This window comes from Dipodomys merriami, unplaced genomic scaffold (genome assembly GCF_024711535.1).
Source record: "Dipodomys merriami isolate MVZ:Mamm:240054 unplaced genomic scaffold, mDipMer1.0.p SCAF_25, whole genome shotgun sequence".
Lineage (NCBI taxonomy): Eukaryota > Metazoa > Chordata > Mammalia > Rodentia > Heteromyidae > Dipodomys > Dipodomys merriami.
The window spans coordinates 19,754,557-19,777,085 of NW_027203937.1; the positions used below are offsets into that span (position 1 = coordinate 19,754,557).

Sequence of the window (22,529 nt, forward strand, 5' to 3'; positions counted from 1 at the left end):
GTAGAAGAGCTCCTTCTAAAAGTAAATCAGCTCAATCTCCTAGAGTTTGGGGCATCTGTAAATAGCAGAGTCTCTTTTTCACTTTGCTGCCAGAGTTTTTTATACTCAAACATCACAGAATCTCTTGCCATAAATCACTTTGTGAAATTAGTTTTCTTCTTTCCCTTTCTCATCTTTTTTTTTCCTCCTCCTGTCCCTCCTCCTGCGCCCCCCTCTGCCCTTCTTCTTTTTCTTTTCTCCTCCTTTTTTCCCCTTGTTTATTTGTTTTGTGAGGGTCTTAAGAGTCTTTTTAAAATTTACTTTTACTTCTAATTTACAGAATCAGGCAGAGCTGGTGTTTTTCTTCTTCTGGTGACTTGTGCTGGTGGTAGCCGGGTGGGGTCAAAGACTGTGGGTGTAGATAAGGTTTCAGCACAACCGGGAGTTTTGGCCACGTAGGAACCCAGCTGAAGACAATGGAAGCTGGAGTTCCTTCTCTTGACTTCATGGCTCCCATCCTCGATTCTTTCACTAGTAAGACAAGAAGAGGGGGACTATATGGCTATAAATTTATTATTGTTACTATTATTATTAAAATATAAATAGTATAGAGATTAAATAAGTTACAAAACTAGGCCAGGGAAAGAAGTTACACTCTCCTAATGCAAATAAGATGTTAAAAAAAATACTGGCCAAAAGAGAGGGTCAAATGGGAGGAAATAGAATGATTCCCTGGCCACTACAATTACTCTTAACGTTAGTCTTACATAATGCTCTGAAGTATAAAGAAGAATATATTAAAATTACACATATTCAACTTGAAACCGTAGAAAAAGGAATGTGTTCTGTTGGTTTATACTCGGGATATTTTGAACCTCACATAGTATCGATGCCCAGGCTGTGTCTGGATGAAGGTAGAAGGAGCAAAATGCTGGCTTTAGTGGCAGGATTAAGTCAAGCCACCAACCTTGGCACAGTTTGTTTCTTCTGCTTTCACTTGATTGACAAAAGAACTTATTTCTCACACAGGCCTGATTATTCTGATCACAAATGCCAATATAAAGAAATACCTTGCTTTTTATTTTTATTTGTGAAGACTTTCATTTTGCCAGTACAAGCTTTTAAGTGAAAGTCACAGCCTGAAAAAGAATGAGCTGGATGTTGGATCCTGGAGTTCAGTAAGCCATCAAGGTACTACCTGCTGATACCTATCTTGCTGTAGTCAGCCTTAGTATGTCCAGCACTGGTTATATGTCTTAGTAGTTAAGTATGTTGATATATGTCTATTTATTTGTACTTGCATAAGTGTTTGCCCATTCATTCATTCATTCATTCATTCGACACTCTAAAAATGATAAGCAGATAGCACAAAAATAAGACATAGACACAAATATTTTTATTTCATTGAATCAATAGTGGGGAAAGGCAGACAACCAATACATAAGCAAGTGAAATTTGTGGCATATCAGAATGATGTTAGGTGTTGTGGAATAAAAAGAAAAATAGAATGAAGGATAGAGTAAGATCAGGTTAATAAGGAAAGGGTATTGCTACTTTTACATAATGGGACAAGAAATTCCTCACTTTAACTTAATTGAGCAGTAGACTGTAGTCTTAATGCTCATAAGATTACGAGAATCGGATTCAAAGCCAGTCCAAGCAGAAAAATCAATGTGACTTCATCTCCAAAACATAACTAACAAAAAGGCTAGGCTGTAGGCATGTCGCAAGTGGTAGAAAGTTAGTTGAGAAGCAAATACAAGGCACTGCATTCAAATATCAGTACCACCCCTGAAAAAGAAGATACTAATAAATAAAAAGGCAGGTAGTTACAAGAAATAGAAAATGTCAATAACTTCAAGAAGGAAGATGTTGAGAATTCCTAGGAAATATTTTTAAGATGTTGAGAATTCCTAGGAAAATTTGTAAAAATCAATTTAATGATGTATAAATTGGAGATGGAAGCAGAAAAATATGGGAATACAGAGGTCCTAAACTATGAAATGTGGACACAAGTAATACTTAGATAATTATGAGAAAAATTATATACATATGAATAATAACATCTATACAGATACACACGTGTGTATACACATATATGTGTCATTGCCATATATGTACTGCATATGCATACATATCAAGTTGAGTCATAATAAACAAAATATGAGATTTCATCATGGTTCCTGGAGAAAAGTGATACTTTGAATTTGTAGGTTTTGGTGTATTGTTAGCGAGATGGAAACTATCAGAAGTCTTTGTATACACACACACACACACACACACACACACACACACACACACACAATTGGACATTATTCATCTATTAAAAAAAAAACAAAATCATGTCATTTGCAGTGAAATCGATGGAACTAGAAATTATCATTGTAAGTAAATTAAGACAGATTCAGGGCTGGGAAGGTGGCTCAGTGGTAGAGCGCTTGCCTTGCATGCCTGAGGCCCTGGGTTCCATTCCTCAGCACCACATAAGCAAGAAGAAAAAAAAAAAAAAAGACAGATTCAGAGAGGCTGCATGTTAGATGCCTTTATTTCTACAGGGACAGCCATAGAACTGGCTTTGAAGTGGTGTTGTTGGTTGGGTAGATGGGAAATCACAAACTATCTTTAGAACTTTTCTATGTATCAGAGCTTTTGTCAAAACAGCACTAACCAATGTCTCTCTTAGATGCTGACAAATAGTTCAGATGACAGGAAGCTCTAGATTATTTTTTATTTTCTTTGAGGAGAGAAACATATGGAATAACTTAGATAATAAGCAGATGGAAAACACATCTCTTGAGTTGAAGGCGTTGGGGCTATGGGACTCTATATGGGAAAAGAGATAATGTGTCCCCTCAATCTAAAAATGACCTAACACACTCCAGAGTGTCACCTTCTTCCTTAGCGTCCCTCCCTCCCACCTGAGTTTTCCTCTGTGTGACCAATAATACAAGAAGGATAAAATTCAATTCAACAAGCATTTTCATTCAGTACTAAACATACTCTAGGCATTATGTTGATAATTATGTGAGAGGAAGAAACAATCGTTTTAGAGATCATTTATAGAATATCTAGGCTCAATATAAAATAAAAATACACAATCCATTTTTCTAAGTTATTAAGAACATCACAGCATCAAAATCATAAGTACTAAATTCATGTTCAACTAAGAACATCAATCAATATTTAATCCTTGTGCTATAAAAGAATATTTAATACCCTAGTTTGGTCATCACCCATCATATATTTCCTCATACTCAATCCACCCCCTCAGAATTCTTTACCTTGTTTCCCATAAATGTGTGACTTAAATAGCTCTGTATTAGAAGCTATTTCACAGTTGTTATACACTTAGTGTACTCTTTGCCTTATATTAACTTTTAAATGATATATTCCTTTCCTAATGTCTGCAGCCTGCCTCTGTTTCTGTCCTAGATAAATACTTGAACCAAGAAGAAAGTTTCCAGTTAGCTTCACTAAATCTTCTTGACCAAATTAACTCATGCCCTTAGCAGTGATTATACGTACAAACGATTACAGCCTGTAGTGAATCCTTGGACATCGCAAACCATCATGGCTTCTAAGATGAGGACGCTCAATAGGATAAGAGATGCATAACAATCCCTGGAAAACTCTGATCAGCCTGCCTCTTTTCTTATATTTCATTCCTGGCTGTCTAAACCCTCAAGTCATCTCAAAATTCTGAAGCATGTTTGTGCAACAGTGAACTCCATTTGAAGCATAATTTCAGTCATGCTTTTAGAGTTTTTTTTCCTGATCTTGTAATTTCCTGATTTTTTTTCTTGCCCTAAGCATTATATTTATATGCCTGCCATAGGTATTTAGCTTTATAAACAGTCAGTCTCCATAAATGATTCTTCTTTCTCAAGATTGGAGCTGCCATATGTATATAGCTATTGAGCTATTCTGCTCATCTGCTAAGATTAATCTAGATGTATACTATTTATTGCAAATAAGGGAAACAATGGGATCTATGGTTCTTTGGGCCTTTCTTACTTCACTTAATATGATTTTTTTCCCAAGTCCTTCCATTTCCTTACGAATGGGGTGGTATGATTCTTTCTGATGGAAGTATAAAATTCTATTGTATACATATTCCACATATTCTTGATCCATTCATCTGTTGAGGAGCATCTGGCTTGGTTCCATATTATAGCTATGGTAAATAATGCTGTGATAAACATAGTTGTGCTGGTAACTTTAGTATGGCCTTGTTTGTGATCATTTGGGTAAATGCTCAGAAGTGGGATTGCTGGGTCATAGGGGATCTCTATGTTTAGTTTTTTGAGGAACCTCCATATTGCTTTCCAGAGTGGTTGAACAAGTTTACACTCCCACCAACAGTGTACATATGACCATATAAGATGATGCTAAGTGAAATGAACTCCAAGACATGGATACAAGAAGTTTTTCATTGTTGTTGTTGTTTTTAATGTTCTGGGTGATTTTTTTTCTTTTGTGTTTTTCCCCCTATGGTTTATACCCTGTTGTTACTATAGTTGATTTGGTGCCCTGGGTATTGTATATACATTTATCTGAATTAGAAAAGGGAAGGAAAACAAAAAAATATTGAGACAAAGGACAAAGGGGGAACCAATGCAACAGTGATACTCAAAAGAAAATATGTTGGAAATGATCTGTACACCTTGGGGGGCTGGAGGGAGATAAAGTGGGAGAAAATTGAGGAAGAGGGTAACAAGTTTGACAAGAAATGTACTCACGGGAAGGGATGGTAGGGGGAAAACAAAGGAGAGGGTAACAATGCTCGATAGGAAATGTACTCATTACCTTACTCATGTAACTATAACCCCTCTGTACAGTATCTTTACAATAAAACATATATATCAAAAAAGAAATGTACTCACTACCTTACTTATGTAACTGTAACCCCTATATACATCACCTTGACAATAAAATTTAAATTTAAATAAGAAAAAAAGAACAAGATGCAAATAAAAAATTGGAGCTGCTTTATCAAGTCTAACACATACTGAGCATTCCCATTAGTGAACCCATTCATATCTGACTCAGCCTGTGCCCTGTAAGAGGACAGGACTTTGGTCATTCAGTTATCCAATGGCACCCTGAAAGAGTGAACAATATTCTCCTTTCCCTCATTTTTAACCCTTCCTCTTCCATCTTTGTGTCAGGCCCTGTCTCTGGGACTCCATGTAAAGTGGACATTCAGTATGTTGAACCATCGAATGATGACAGCTGAGAAAGTCCTTTAGTATCTATCCCCATCGTATCTTTATGGAAAAAAATTAAAATTCTGCCTGGATTATAGTATGTATGGGAATGTGTCAAAGAAGTCATTGGCTCAGTTCAAGGCCTCAGTTTACTCCAACAGCATTTGATTAATGACTTGATATTTTGTGAACTAAAAATCTACATGCTGCTTCTAAATATGAGAGGAAACCTGCAAGATGATTGTTTGGTTTACAGTGACAGAGTATACTATGGCATCTCATAAGGACAACCAGATTGTTTGAGGATCAAAACATAATGCATTCTAGGATATGTTTCATTCTGTCTCAGGGTCTCTTTCTCTTCGTGATGCTGAGTGAGGTAGAGTTTTACTCAGACAGTCAATTTCTCTTTTTTTTTTTTTCCTTTTTGCCATCTGTTCTGTAAGCTTCCTGCTCAGGACCCAGATAGCAGACATCGCTCAAAGTTGAAAACATCTGGCCACACACCCTGGTCCCTGGCATGACTCAGCATGGCTCAGCATTTCCAGTAAGGCCAGATGCTGGTTCAGGCTATGGAGACTAGATGACAGAGAAGAGGGGATTGACTCAGACCAGACAGGGCCAAAATGTCTATGCTTGGGCTATGGGAAAGCAGCAGTGGGTACACAGAAACAGAATATGTCTAATGAAAACTGAAGCTAATGTAAGCAAAGACAGGAAAGCCAGAAGAAATAGAGCATACAAGGTGGATAGAAAGTGTAAAAGTCATTCAATTAGGGTTTGGGTTTTTTTTTGAGTATACTAAACATGAATTTCAGTGTTTGAGCATAAGTAGAATAAGAACATGTATATCTTATCCACTGAGAGTCCATAACACTTAATTCTAACAAAATTTCTATTTTCCAAACTTAACACGGATACACACACACACACACACACACACACACACACACACACACACACACACACACACACACACGGCATGGTAGAGGGAATTCATTTCTCCCTCAGTGTTGATTTCTTTACAAAGTGAAGAATGTACTAAAACAAGAAAATTAAGTTAAAATCAAGAAATTATAATCTGGGACTTGAGAGATGAAAACAGATGTATTTCATGGAGCATGCTTGTTCTCTGTCCTCAAGACAGAATATATGGACTCAATAAAATTCAACAATACAGAGTGGCTTATTGCTAAACAGGAGTTATATGGTGACAGGAACAAAGGAGACATTTTTGTTACTTAAAGTAGCTCCCCTTTTCTTCTCTACCCTGAGAACTTTCATAAGCCTAATAGAGTCACAGGAAAATAAGGTATAATGAGCCTCTTGCAAAGGCATTCACCCATTCTGTAGACAAATAAATAAATGACATTGACTTTCCATCTCACCTCAGTCAGATTGATAACTGCCAAGAAAGTTATCAACAAATTCCGGTTAGGTTGAGTCAAAGGGCCTGGGGAGGAAAGCAAACTTCTACTACTATGTGGGAATGTAAATTAGTGAAGCCACTATAGAAGTCAGCAGGAAGGTCACCAAATAACTAAACTGGAACCACCATGGGACCCTTCTATACACTCTCACACATATATCAGAAGAAATATAAGTCAACACATAAATAGCTAACTGAACACAAATGTTTATCGCAGCACTACACTACTCACAACTACAAGGCTGTACAGTCAACCTAAGTGCCCCCAAACCAATGAATGGATAAAACAAATGTGAAATATGTGCACAATGGAGTATAAGTCAGTCATAATGAAGACTTAAATTATACCGTTTGCAGGAAAGCTGATGGAAACAGAAGTCAGATTACCAAGGAATTAAACTAGCCTCTAAAAAACAATTACTACATGTTTCTCTTATATGTGGAATGCAGACCTAAGTAGTAGTAATAATAGAAATAATAACAATAAGAAAAATAAAAGGAGGAGGAGGAAGGAAAAGAAAAAGAGAAAGTAAAAAGAGGAAGAGAAGAAGAAGAACAAAAAGAAAGAGGAGGAGGAAGTGAAGACATGAATGCAAAATGGAAGACATGTACATTGGAAGGAATCAATACAAGAGGAAAGGAAATAAAAACAAGATGAGAGTAAATATGATTGATGTTCTCTATGTATGTGCAACAAAATAACAATGCCCACTGAGCACTGTAAAATAAAGAAGTAATGGGGAGAAGGAGAAAAGAAAGAACAACAGAGGTAGTGGTTTTCATCAAAGTCCAATGCTGGACAAGAAATGTACTCAGTATCTTACTCATATAACTGTAACCCCTTACAGCATCTTTACAATAAAAATAAAATTTTAAAAAAGAAATATATTTTCCAGTTTAAAAAAATGTTTAGTTAAATATTGCTATGAGGGATTTAGAGGGTTCCAGTAATCCCAGCAATACTAACTGTTTCTAACTTTTAATAATTTCTAATATGGGCTTTGGCAAGCTACTTAGCTTCTGTTCACCCTGAAATATAGACTGGAAATATGGTTCATGAACTTATGAGCATTAAGTTAGTTTGATAAACAAGAGCTAGGAACACAATATATCTTAAGTGTTACCTTGTACAACATTATATATACACATATACATATATATATATATATATATAAACTATTAAGGTTACACACTTCTTTCAAAGAATGTTTGGAAATATAGTTATTTTAACAATTTCTTGGATCTAAAAGGATAGCTCACACCTGTAATTCTAGCTACTCAAGAGACTAAGGCCTGAGAATCATGATTCAAAGCCAGTAAAGATGCTGTACAGGGGGCTACAGTGGGCATGTTAAAATGAAACCCTCTGTGTAACTATTTGAAGACAATAATAACTAAAATGAAATTTACCTATACTATTTGTGCCCAGTGTCCCTTATTGGGGAAGATGAAAATAACCCATCACTGATCATTGGAATGAGCATAAAAATAAGTTACTTTATAGAACTGACTTGAAATTTTTTCTAGTATCTACTAAGCACTCAATAAGTGTAATTTGTCATTAGTATTAATTGCAAGGCATTTGACAGTATATACCACACATGACTATAATATTAAATGAGATTATTTATATATCAAGGAATGGACCTGACATGGAAAGATTTCAGTTCAAATTCAGCTGATCTCTTTTATTTCCCCTTAGTCCAAATTCATCCTGCTTCCTTTATCATCTGTGTTCCTCTCAATTCCTGCTCAGGTTCCTAAGATTCCTTCATATTTCAGAACCTTAGCTAATGCTCCCAGTGAAGTGGGGTACTCTTAGTTTTAGCTCTTAGACAAAGTTGTCCTCCATTGCTTTCATTTTGCCCTGTGGCCTTAGACTAAGCATCTGATTAGAAGGTGTCAATGGGGCAAAGTGGGGCTCCTATTGTGTAACTTCTCAGGACATTGCTAATTTAACTTAAGGCTCTGAGGCTGTTATTATAACTCTTAGAATAGTTGGTGCTATTCTCTAGAATTTTCCTGCTACTTTGAGACTGCTGGCTCTTAGGGAGCTCCTAGTCTCAAAGTGCTAGCCCAGAGAACGTGGACTTCCTTTGATCCTCATAATAATCTCTGTAAAATATACAAATTATACTCCTATTTTATGAATGATGAGGTGAAACTCGGAAATCAAGGCATTCTTTTTGCCCTGCTGAAAGTACAGAAAATTCCATATAGGAGTCTAATGTAAAATTGTGCTCATGCCCTTTCTGGTGCTAATGGTCTATCTCCTCCCAGAGTCATGGACTCCACCCAGAGCTGAAAACCTGCTCTGATCAGCTATCTGAGCGGGCAGGCCTATAGCCCTTCTGTGCCTTGATAGCTGACAGCACTGGCCCTTCCCTCTCTGTGATCTCTGATAAGCACATCATGCACACCAGCTCTGGAAGTCCCTATGGGGACCTCAGGTTTGCTGAGTCAAACTTCTCTGAAACCTTAGCTCTAGAGAACTCTGTTCCTAAAGTTATAGGTCCTTCCATTGCTTCCTTCTTTATCTGCAGCCTTGTTCCTCTGCTTCCCCATCCCCTTTGAACCCTCCTCCTCACTAAGGCCAGGGGACCTCAAGCATAGCTGGAATCTAACTTGGGTCTGGGACTGCTGCTGACATTCTGTTCTTCAATAGATGCCTGGAATCTTCTAAGCTCAGTCTTGTTATGGAAGGGAAAACCCAGAAGTCTTAAAGGTACCTATTTATGGACTGAGAATAAAGACAGAAATCTAGATTATGAACGTCTCAATTTTACCGGAATGATCACAAACAAGACCATACTAAAGCTACCAGCACAACTATGTTTTTTGCAGCATTATTTACCATAGCTAAGATAGGGAAGAAACCCAGATGCCCCTCAGTAGATGAATGGATCAAGAAAATGTGACACACACACATACACACACACAATGAAATTCTATGTCTCTATCAGAAAGAATGGCATTGCCCCATTTGTTAGGAAATGGAAAGATGGAAAAAAAGTATATTAAGTGAAGCCAGGCCCAAAGAAACAGGTACCATGGTTTTCCTTATTTACAATAACTAGTATATATCTGAGACAAGCAGAAAGGGTCAGACAAGTTGATGTTAGGTGAAATGAACCCCAAGATAAGGACTCAAATTCTTTTTCTTTCTTGCTATTGTTTCTAACATATTTATAAGATGATTTCTTTGTTGCTTTATATGTCCCTTTCCCATGGTATAACCACTGTTTTCACTGTATTTGATGTTGGTATAATTTGTGGAGGGGAAGGGAAAAAACAAATTGGTTAAATAGAGATACAGATGGACCCATTGCAACAATGAAATGTACAGACGTTATGTCGAAAAAAGAACTTTACAAGTTTTTTTTGGGGGGGGGCGCGGCAGAGATGGGAAAGCAGGGATTAGAAGGGGAAACAAAGGAGGCAACAATGCTTGATAAGAAATGTTGTACTCATTTCCTTCCTCATGTAATTGTAACCCCTCTGTATGGTATATTTCACAATAAAAAAAACTTAATAATAAAAAATTATATTTATTGAAATGGATTCCAAGAAATGGAAAAAAAAGAAACTCTCAATAAACAGAAGTCAATTGTTATCATATCTTACCCTCTTTCATCTCCCCCAGCCGTCTCATTCATTCTTCACCCTTTTTATTCACTTCCATTCCCTTATACCTGCATGACATTTATTACTTTTTCTTATTGTGAGTCCAGCTATTAAAGAGGTAGGTAAGCCATTATTAAGTGGTGCCCTCATTGAAGGTGCATTATCTCAGCCAGGTTCATGAAAAAAAGGGAAGATCAAGGTCAAAGGAAAGAACTAAGGAGGGAACACAGTTACCTGACCTCAGTGCCCCACAGAATCAAAAAAAGTAGGAGTCTGGTCTGTGGTTAGGAAGAATTTCTACAACCTGGAAGGGGCTGGGCCTGGATAAACACTTTCTAGATGGAAGTGGATAGATTCAAATAGTCTAGGCTGAAGAGAGGAGTGTATCTATGGGAGTTTAGGGAAGAGCATTGCTCAGCGTAGCTTTATGTCTGTTCCCTTTGAGTATTCTATGAGGCTTCTGAGTTTAGGTCAGTCCTCAGAGAACCTGAATTCCATCTGTGTGGCGCTCACTAAGGGGGGAGCACTGTGAATTTTACTCCGTTCACAATTACTTCTTTCCCTGCTTCTCCATTTTCCTCAGTATTCCCCCTTAATACTCTGATTCACCCCATCAAAAAGTATAGGAAGAGCTTTCTCCTATGCCTAGGCCTTTATACCTCAATGTGTATGTATGTGAAGGAAGCAGAAAAGTTAATGTACCAGTATAGGACTTTTCCAAGCTGTAATCTCCTCTTTGGAGATTTACTGTGGGTGAAATACCTTCGATTGTTGGGAGAAGCTTGTGGATTTTCCATTGAGGCCTTTCACCCATCAACTTCATATTTATAAAATCCTTATATAAATGAGATTCTTCTATCATGGGCCATATAATTTAGATTGATTTCCTTTTCTGGAAAACAACCTTCTCATATTGGAGCATTAATACATTTGCTCAACTCAAAACAATGCTGAAGACATAAGAGTGAGCTGGTAGCCATGGACCCCTGAATTCACAAAGACAATTACAGTGATCATGGCCACCACTCTTTCTCAGCCTCATTGTAGTCTTTCTGATCTCAGGGATTTTATGCTCAGGTTGGATAAAATAAGCTATCACCTCAGATTAAGAAACATGGTGTGATTTTATACAAATTTGAAACAATGGACTATAGAGACCAAAATTTTTTCTAGGATAAAGAAAGCCTGGGTGTGATTTAAAGGCAGCTTCCTGGGGTTTAAATACACATGAACAGAGAGAGACAGAGAGAAAGAGAGAGAGAGAGAGAGAGAGAGAGAGAGAGAGAGAGAGAACAAATAGTTTTGCCTCAAATAACTCAAAAGGATTCAGTGAGTTGTAGAAAACACTTCACTGTCTGATACATAGAAAGTCTTTATCACTAATGTTAATTTTCTCTCTTTTTCTTTGCAAGTCATGGGGCTTGAATTCAGGGCCTGGGTGCTGTCCCTGAGCTCCTTTGCTTAAGGCTAGCACTCTACTACTTTGAGCCACAGTGCTATTTCCAGTTTTCTAGTAGTTCATTACAGATAAAAGTCTCATAGACTTTCCTGCTCAGCCTTGCTTTGAACCACAATCCTCAGATCTCAGCTTCCTGAGTAACTAGGATTATAGCCATGACCCCCGCAGCAGCCTCAAATCTAGTATTCTTCGTTTTTAAAAAATGAAAGTAGAATAAAGTATAGGAGTATAGTTCTTAGAATATAGTTCTAAGAATGACAGCAAATATTTCTAGACTTTGACATGTATGAGATACTGATTCTTATTTTTTCCATAATTAACTCAATATTCTGAAAACAACAACAACAACAACAACAGTCTTCTAAGAATGTGAAAAATACCAATGAAGAACTGAGACACAGATGTAAGAGCCAGTCACTCATTCAGTCTGGCTCCCATGTGTGTAATCTTGGCCACTGCTCTATTCCTCTTAAGTCCTCTGTAAAACAAAGCATTTGAAACCTTGAAATAAGTTATTGGAAAAGGCTATGTGGGTGAAATGTCAACTTCTGCCTCTGAGGTTTCTGAGACCTCAAAGAAGAAGGACTTCTTCTCATTTCCACTTGGCACTCATTTCCACACATCTGGTCTGCAGAGAACCTGGCTGAATGAAAATTTTCATTATTAAACAAGAAAACTTTGAAACATCTTGCCACTTGAGAAGCCTTAAGTACAATGGCATCCCTTGTCCAAAGTAGAGTTTATACCTGTAATGGATAGAAGGGCCATTAGGATTAATTTACTCTAGCCTGATGCTTACAGAAAAAGAAACTGAGGTTCAGAGGAGAATGGGAGCTGTGCTGGGGCTGAAAGTTCCTGATGTGCTATGTTTGAGCAGTTGTATGGAGCCCCTGTCTCTAAAGGTGCTCATTTTAGCAGGTATGGCTGGAATTAAAAATACTCAGGGTAATTTCCATGACACAGCCAGGGGCTGGAAAGGCCCCAAGTTATTTTTTTAATGTGCATACTAGTTAAATATATAAATGAGCAAACCCTGCTCAGAGACTGGGTGGGAAAGGCCCTGAAGCCTACTCCTCCTGGGTCCAGGCCTGGCAGATAATGATATCAGAGTGTTGTCAGGTTTCCCTCCCATGGCTGGGCCTTAAAGGGAATCAGCCTAGCACAGAGGCAGGACAAGCCAGCTCCTTCTAACCTGTATGGTTGGAGAGAGTGAAGGTGAGGGTGAAGGGCTCAGAACATGGTTATTCCTGCCCCCACCTTTAAGGAAAAAAAAAATAAGTGCTCTGGGTACTTCCATAATCTCCAGTTGCATAAAACAAGATCAAGGCCATTTCACTCTTATTCTATACAAATCTTTACCTTCCCCCCAGATGTTAGTCATGGACAATCCCCTCCCCTAAGGTCCACATACTTGTCTTCTTACAGCAGTTACAGAATTTTTGAGAAATATTTTTTAAACTTGCCCTGCTCTTCCTGCCTCACATGGCTCAGTGAGGAAGATGTGTGTGGTTTTTTTCCCCCATAAATTGCCAATAGATTTTACTTTGTAACAATGTTGATCTGTTTGTATAAATTCACAACAAAGTATAATTATTTTTTAATTGTGAAAATACCGTACAGATGGGTTACAATTACAGGGGCAAGATAATGAGTACATTTCTTATCAAGCATTGTTGCCTCCTCCTTTGTTTCCCCTTCCCATCCCTTCCCATCCTCCCCCACCCCCACCCAAAGTTGTAAAGTTCATTTTTCGACGTAATGACTTGTATATCTCACTGTTGAAATGGGTCCACTTGTATCCCTATTTAAACGATTTGTTTTTTCCTTTCCCCTCCACAAATTATACCAACATCAAATACAATGAAAGCAGGCTTATACTGTGAGGGAGGGACACACAAAGCAACAAAGAAGTCATCTTATAAATGTGCTAGAAACAATCGCAAGAAAGAAAAAAAAGCATTTGAATATTTATCTTGGAGTTCATTTCACCTAACATCAACTTATCTGACCTTTTCTGCTTGTCTCAGACATATATTAGTTATTGCAAATAAGGGAAACCATGGGACCTATGAACAACAAAGTGTAATTATTTTGCAGTATGAAAATTACATTATGGTGAATAAAAGAAGCCATTACAAATCCTAAAATAATTGAAGCTATCACCTTGGAGTCTCAGATTTCTATAATTAATAGAAATATTATAAAACTAAGTTAATGGTTGAAAACAACATATATAGTATATGTGTACTATATAGTATATATAGTATGTGTATTTTTGTGTGTTTGTGTAGGAGTAGTAGTAGTAGTAGTAGTAGTAGTAGTAGTAGTAGTAGTAGTAATAGTAGCTAGTCCTCTGGATGATGCAAGGTACAAAATCAAGGACATTCATTGCAGTATTTTAATGGCTAATGCCTGATTCCTGGGGGAACCTAGAGAGTAAATAACATAGCATAAATGTACTGAATTTTTTTAATGGAGCAATAATGGAATAAAGAACAGAATTCATTCTTTATATGCAAAAAGGCAAGACACACTGTGTGTCTTTGTCCAGGGACATATGCTTTTTAGCAATGGGAACAGGCTAGAGAGTACCCAGCAAAGGCCTGTACATGCTCTTTAGCTGAAGACTGAGCTATTGATCTCAATCATGCACTGCCAGGAGGCAAACTTCACCTCTAGAATGGGGGATGCTGTTCTTATATAAAAGTGTCAGGCAAATCCTATCTTTGTTCCCTAAAGCTGCCAAAGGAAACTGCCTACTTTCAGGGTTAAAGAAGGCTTGAGAAACTTGGATCTATTCCTTTGGGGGCTTCCACGCTTCTCTTCTTTATGGAGCCAAGATCAACTCTCCTATTCCCTTCCACAGTGTGCTGAAAGTGGGACCTGAAGGATTGAGAGGCTAGGATGTCAGATTTAAGGGAAAAAGGAGACATTACTGTCACCCTGTCAACACTCCTCCAGAAACCTTTAAACCCAGACATCTGGGAAGCATGAGTTATAGATCAGATATTGTTTTCATTTTAAAAATCTTGGGTTGCTCTCAACATCATAATCTAACCTAGCGACTGATGAATTAAATGACAATCAGGTATTTTTGATCTGCGATAGAAAACATTTTAAAGAGGACTGGGAGAAAACTATGAAGACAAGAGTTCAACTTATCTATCTCCGAGCTCCCTGTCATCCACCCATCCATTCATTTATAAAGATGAACAAAAAGTCTACTATGTACTGTAGTAAATTGAGCCCAGGGTTGTGTGTGTGAGATGGAGTGGTTGTTGGAGCTAGAAATGAAGGGGAAATAAAACTCTACTGCCACCTGTGGCTGTCATGCAAGCTTCTTTTTTCCCCCCCTTAAAACAGTTTATTAAATGACAACTCTTCTATACAACTATTTAAATTTTTAATTTTATTTTATTGTAAAGATGCTGTACAGGGGGTTACAGTTACATGAGTAAAGTAATGAGTACATTTCTCATCGAACATTGTTACCCCCTCCTTTGTTTTTCTTCTACTATCCTTTTCCTCCCCTACCTCCTTCACTCATCTGCCCCCAGAAGTTGGAAAGTTCTTTTCCAACATAATGTCTTGTGAGTATCATTCGGGGAGGAGAAGGGCAAGCAAACTTCTTTCAATTCAAAACAGTTGTTCAGTCCTTTGGGGGAATGCATCTTAACCCTGTGTTTCAACTTCCCTATAAGAAACAGAGAATCCTAATTCTGAAAAAGAAAATAGCAGATTAGTATCAGGTTTAGGGAAACAATATATAAAATCATATAGGCCATGGCTTGAATTCAGCCTTTGGAACAAATATATGACATGGGACAATTTAATTTTTGGAGGCTGCAGGTCTCCAGTGTGAAATTGGGTAACAGTATGTACCTTGTAGTGTTTCAATTAGAAACTATGACAATGATATCCATATACTCATCACAGTGCTTATCATGAAGCAAGAAGCCCAAAATGCTTCCCCTTAATATTATTAAGCAGCCTCAGTTTGATGCATTTTACACTCATTGCCTTACACAATCCTCATTCAGATTCTGTGTAATATTTTCAAGTAAGTAGAAATTAGGTTCTAGAAGTAAATATTCAAAGAGTAAATTGTTAGCATGTAACCAGAAAATAAGCTTATCATTAAGTCCTTCAACAATACAGTTGCACATAAACTGAATATTGAAAAGTCCTATCAAATCTATCTTCTCATCCTTATTCCTCTACCTTGAAGAAATTATCCTTACCTATATGTCTTTGAGAGAATGAGAGGAATAGGGAATCTAGGGGTGAGTAAGAAGGATATAAGATGAAAAAAGAAGGAAGAAAGGTTGGGAAGGAAGATTCAGTCACTAATTTGAAAAAGGCTCTTTCTGTTGTATTAAACTGAAAGTAGTTGTTCTTTTGGCATCCCGAAGATGAAGAAAGCCTGGCTGATAGGTAAAAACTCTTTGAAAGTCTGTAACATTATCAAAATCCATGGTAATATTTTTCTACCTTTACTTCACTATCATAAATGAGGATGAAGCATAGACACTTTCTCAGTAGATGTTATGGGTAAGAGGGAAGTTAGGAGGATACTTAAGGGTCTGTTGCCTCCAGTGTGGGGCCAACTATGTGCATTCAGGGGTGACTACTTAGTGGGAGAAGTGGAAAGGAGAAAGGGATAAAGGATAGGGAATAAAATTATTGGAATACATTGTAAGCACATATGAACGTATCTTAATAAAACCATTTAAAATTGTAAAAAGAAAAGAAAAAGAGGAAAAAAGGGACAAGAGAGCAATAGAAGAATAGATATGATCAAAGTACCTTATCTGCATGTGTGGAAACAAAACAATGCAATACTCTGTGCAGCTAATGTACACTAATAAGAAAAAGTAAAGTGTGAAAAGGGATGCTTTCAGCATTCCCCTCACTTGAGGCTCCACTCATCCTGATCAATTAGCTCCATATGTGTCTCCTTCCCTCTAGTGGTCATAATAAGAGCTTCAGGTGACTTCTCTCCAGGGTAAGATGTGTGTCATGAGCATACTCTTCTCCATAAACAGAGGGACCTCATAGGCCAATACCTCTGACTATAAATCCATTCTGAAATCTGAGACGTAATTAAAATGTTGCATTTATAAGAATGCAAAATGGATTTATGAAAGGTCCAAGATTTCTTGAAAAACATAATCAGTCTAAAAGAGTCTAAAGTTAGGGACAAATGGATTGAGGATATCGTCAACTGTTTTTGGAAGCCCGAGACTGAAATTCATTTCATGTCCACCTATGAATTAAGCTTGACATAGCGTTATAACAAAAATAACAATGTAGAAATGAAACAGACAAGCCACAGATTACTAGACACGTAATATGAGGAGAATGATTTATTGGCTTGACTTATTTAGGCAATTTGGGTTTAGGCTTAGGTCACAAATAAATGCTCATTGTCAGCATGTTTCCCTGAGCATACTACTGCAAATAGTGACCCTGGGATGCAGACTTCAGTATTTGATTTCACCATCTCAGATTCGATGGCCTCCTGTCCCATGGAAGGAGGGGGAGAGAATAATTAAGAGAACTCATCTCAGCCATGAACACATGACCATCTCTCCATTCCTTCAGTCAGACCCAGGCACATTAGCCAAGTTCATCATAGCAGCAGCACCTGGAAATTTCAGAGAAGTACACATATATTTTTAGTTACTGGCATTGTTTCTGCCACCCTGATCATAATGGTTATCAAGATCCTGTACCGGTGGCTCATACCTGTAATTCTAGCTACTCAGGAGGCTGAGATCTGAGGATCACAGTTCAAAGCCAGCTGGGGCAAGAAAATCCGTGAGACTCTTATCTCCAGTTAACCATCAGAAAACCAGAAGTGGTGCTGTGACTCAAGTGGTAGAGTACCCGCCTTGAACTAAAGAGGTGAGGGACAACACCCAGGCCCAGAATTCAAACCCCATGACCCCCCCCCCCGCCACCCCCAGAAAAAGGATCGCATACATCTCAAGCAGCAAGAATCTTTACTGCAAAATCACCAGCAGGGTGAGTGGTAATAAGATTGAGAGTTCCTAAAGATACTTGGATGAGTCTATACTTTCTTGCTCCAAATTGTATTTTATTTCAGAACAAATACATTAGGCTTTAAAATAAAGTTTTGTTGAGAATTGTTACATAGAGACTATGAATATATGCTTCTATTTCTGGATTGACTCATTTCCTTTGCTACTTAGTCGCTTTGATCTGGAGATGTTATTTAAAAGCTCCATGCTTTACTTTCCTTATCTGTAAGGGTGGCATTACTGTGACTATTAAGTGAGTTCACTTAGCATGGAAGTAGTTCCTTGTGGGTAATATCAACCACAAGAACATTAATTATATTATTAGTACTTTACACCTGTACGTACAAACATCTTCTCCTGGTCTATCCATTACCTCATTCCCAGTCTCTGCTAACCACTATTCTATACTGTGGTTTTATGAAATTGAGCTTTTTAGCTTCTACCTATGTGGAATATATGAGAATATGTTGTCTTTGGCTTTCTGTGTCTGAACATCATTTCACTGGAACTGGCCTCCAGTTCCATCTATGTTGAGAAAAAGGACAGAATTTCATTCTCGCCTCCCCCTCCCCCCGCCACTCAGCACTGGGCTTCACATATGCTAAGCAGAGTGCTTTGCCACTTGAGCCATGCCTCCAGTTTTATTTTGTTTCTGAGACAGTCTTTCTAATTTTGCCTGGGTTGGACTTGAGCATGAAATCCTCCTGTCTTTGCTTCTCAAGTAGGTGTGATTACAGGCATGTATCACCATACCTAGCAATATTCCTTTTTTAAAGGCTGGATTATATTCCAACACACACACACACACACACACACACACACACACACACACACACACACACACACACCATTTTCTGCACTCATTCATTCATCAATGGACACCTGGGTTGAAAGTATAGGAAAGTATGAAAGCAAGGACATGAAGATCACACCTGGATAATGGATAAAAGTAGAAATAAATGATTAAGATTGTATTGTTAATGATTAAGCAAGACTTTGGAAAGGGAGAGAGAACGTTAGTCCTTTCTGATGATCACCCTGGTAAAAGCAACATCTTTTCAAGAGAAGTCACCTATCTATCAAAACAGTGCTCAAAATTACTTAAATATTATTAAACAATAGATAATAAATTAAATCATGCTAAATTGAGCTCTGCCTCAAGGCTAAGGAGAGTCAGTGGAAAGCATGTGCCAATGGAGAGACACACAGCTCTGCTGGTTAACTTAGAGGTAGAAAGGAGATAAACCCCTTTTGTTTCCAGATATGCTAGTGGCTGAACACAAACACTTTAGGAGGCTGGATTCCACTATCCAAAAATCAGATTTCTGTGAAATGGTTCATAGCCTTCACAACTTTCTTCCACGTTCAGTCTATCTTTGTATACACTTGATCATGGTACATTAAGTAACTCAGTCATTTCAATTTAGAGGCCCTCACCTATGGAAAATATCACTTACAATGTGAGAAAAGGGGTCAATATCTAGCTCCGTTTTTTTTCTCTCCAATCAGCATTGAAAAGAAAAAACAATCTACTCACAGGGCGGCCTGCAGCGAGGACCTGGCACATGGCTGTGCAGTGCCCGGAGCCACCAGCATCTACAGACGGATCCCGGATGCCACTTGTGTTTGCTCATTGGATTCCTGCGGGGGAAAGGGCAGGCTGAGAAGTCACAGGAGGCCTGTGCCACTTCTCAAATTGGCTTCCCGAGACTCAGGGGTGGAGATGGTGGTTGGGGACACCCCCTTGGCCACCTTTCCAGGACTTTCTCCAGACTCTGTGAATCTTGAGCCCGCGGAGAACTCTGAGCCAGCTGCCCAGCCAGACCAGCTGCGGGCGAGCCCTAAGCTGGAGCAGGTGCTGGAGCCAGCCCCCGGGTTCCCGGGTTGCCAGGCCACCTCGCCAGCCTGACCGTGGAGCACCTGCTTTTGCAGACGGACGAGAGCCCACTGAGGCAGAAGCCAAGCTAGAGACAAGTCTGGAAGACGCGGAGCTGGAGGGTGGCATGGGACCTGAAGCCTGGGCCTGCCTCCCGGGGCGGGTCTTCGCTACCTGGAACACCTATGCCTCGTACTGGAGCAGATGGCAAAACTTTAGCAGCTCTACTTGCAACTGCAGACCCAGACGCGCCCTGGGGATCCTGAGGATGAGGAGGCAGCGGCCCTGGCTCACTCATCTTCCCTTTCACCTGCCCTAGACAATGGGGTACAGGGGATAGAGGAACTGCTAAGCCAGACAAAGACAGGAACAGAGGCAATTTCAGCCCCAAAGCTGGAGATGCTCAGCACCAGCCTTCCCCCCATGACAGAAGCCCCAGTGAAATCAATTCACACCTTCCCACCCTCCCACAGACACAAGGATCTCTCCCACTGGGACAAGGTCAAGGTTCTTCTGCTCAATCGGATCCGCTGGAGAAGTTCTAGACACCCTGAGCCCGCTGGTCCTTCCTGATGAATATGACCCCAGAATTGAGTCAAGGATCTCTCTGAAATCCCTCCATGCTGCCCTCACCAAAAGACCTTTATGCCATCAATAATGGTTAAGAAGGCACGAGCAAAAAACCTTTCTGTTTGCTGAGAACTCTTGGTGTACCTGGTGACCCCGGATGCAGGAAATTTGCTATGAGTCTTCCTCACCCTTTGTCTTGTGGCTGCTTCTTCACACTGCCAGAAAAAGCTATTAATGCTTGCCCTTCTATGAGGCAGAGACTGAGTTTTTCTCTTTTTAGCAGCCTCACAAAGGAGCTCTGTTTCTGAGAAGCTCCAAGGCCTGACAGCTCCAGGCCTCCTCCTCCTTTCCAGGCATTCAGAAGATAGGAACTAATATATCAGGTGTCCATAAAACATGTATGGCATGGTGGTCTGTCTGGGCCCTTCATGCTGCAGATGTGTGTTCATGCATAACGTACGTGCATCTTTGTGGACTGTTAGTATTGTCGATTGGCTGGACTCATCCTATAAAGTGTCAGTGTTCTAGGGAAGTAACTGGAAGGATGGAGCCGACCTTCATTTCACACTGACCAGCTACTGATATGGATTTCTGCTTTCTTCTTCATCCCTGAAATGGCAGCCCTAGAACACAGAACTGTGCTGTTTTGGCTGCCTCCCTATTGAACCTTGCTCTTGGAGAGGATCAGAGCCATGTGGGGAGTCACAGAATAACTTTAAAGGTCATCTCAAAGCTGTTCTCGGTACTATTGTTTCCATGCCAGAGCTGAAATCACACACATACACTCGCTTTTAGGCCATGTCAAAAATCTCTTAACTTCTGAACCACAGCTTCCTATTTGGGATTAAAACTTCCTGCCCTAACTACCTCACAAAGTTGTTATGAGGATAAAGTGACATTAAACTGTCTCAAAGTGTAAAAAAAAATCTACTCACATTCTTTATGAACAGATTGTATTATACATTGTATTATACATTGCAGAGTTGTAGATAGTCCTTACCTACTTGTGTACTCACTAGAAAGATCAACTTCTTCATTAGAATAAAAAGAAATTTGAAGCACTTTGTGAGAATTGATTAGACAACATGTGAAGGTTTCGGTGCAATGATAGAATGGGTAATAACTAACTATATAATTGATGTGAATCTCCTATCATTATAATCTCAACTCATGGAAAGATCCATCTTAAGTAACTTTGGAAATTTCTTGGTATACAACCACCCTGGTAGTTATAGTCAATGTTAACCTAGGTATTGTGTCTCTGCCTCTCTCTGGTACAGTTTATTTTACAAGTTGTGTTTCCTGTTCCCTCTCTGTCATCAGTACTTTGAGACACAGCTGTTGAACAGTGATAACAAACAACTGATACAGATGCTGAGAGGCTAAAGCAGATTATCAGGAGAGTCAGGGCCCAAGGATATGGCAGAGGAATCAAGTCAGAAGCCACATAAAGGGAGTGGTATGGCAAAGTTCTGATGAGGGAATATTCATGAGCTAGGGAATGAGGATAAGAGGAGATTGGTAAGGACAATACAGCTGTGCCAAGTCATGAGTGATTTCTTTCCAGAGACAGAAAGAGTAGAACAACTGGCAGTTAAAATCTGCATATGGAATAGTTCTAAACAGAGAGAATAGCCATTGGAGAGGCCACAGAAAAAGGCCTTGCCTGTCTCAGAGGCCAAAAGGAATACAAATATGCCTTTGTTCATCCAGGAGTTTATGAGCTACAATTGCCCTGGTTGTCTTTCCCATTTCTTTGAGAAAATCGGTTTTCATCCATAGGAACCTCAAAAAATCTCTAAAAGCCATGTGAACATAAAATATTTTACGTATTTTAGCTTCACTTTGTTTATATTTAGATAATTAGCCACTTTGTGCCAGCTCAGACCGTAGACTTGAATTGTAGAAGGAAAATACTTACCAGTAATTAATTTGCAAGGTAGTATGGCTGCATGCATGCCAATGTGTTATCGGAAATACATAAGATATATTTCAAGGAAATTTTCCCAAAGGAAAATTCAGCTGTTTAAGCTGAAATGTAAGTAAGAATTAAGGATACAGTGATTTTTGCTGTGACAAAACACTACTTCTACAAAAAGAATAAATTAATCAAACTAAGCAAAGAACAATATGTGTACTGTTCAAGAGACAAGATGAAATAATGATGAATTTGAACAGAAATTACTTTGTTTTGTTGTACTCAAGATATGCAGTATTGCTAGAATAATACACAAGAAAATAGTTATAATTTTAAAATGGCTTAAGAATCATGTAAAATATGTTGACATTGCCATAAGAGCAGGGAGTGTGTAGTAAGGAGCAAGATGGGTATTTGTGCTCA

General features: G+C 38.7%; 1 long non-coding RNA gene and 1 pseudogene across 2 annotated transcripts; both read left to right on the forward strand.

Moving 5' to 3' along the window:
* The first annotated feature begins 436 nt into the window (after positions 1 to 436).
* On the forward strand, positions 437 to 5,232 carry LOC138836225 (uncharacterized). 2 transcript variants are annotated; one of them, XR_011374930.1, is made up of 3 exons: positions 437 to 513; positions 1,009 to 1,170; positions 5,148 to 5,232. It is a non-coding gene; the product is annotated as an uncharacterized lncRNA (long non-coding RNA). The 2 variants fall into 2 exon arrangements; XR_011374929.1 differs by lacking the exon at positions 5,148 to 5,232 and adding an exon at positions 3,412 to 3,483.
* A 7,293-nt stretch (positions 5,233 to 12,525) lies between these two features.
* On the forward strand, positions 12,526 to 20,191 carry LOC138836590 (uncharacterized protein C8orf58 homolog pseudogene; annotated as a pseudogene).
* The last annotated feature ends 2,338 nt before the right edge of the window (positions 20,192 to 22,529 follow it).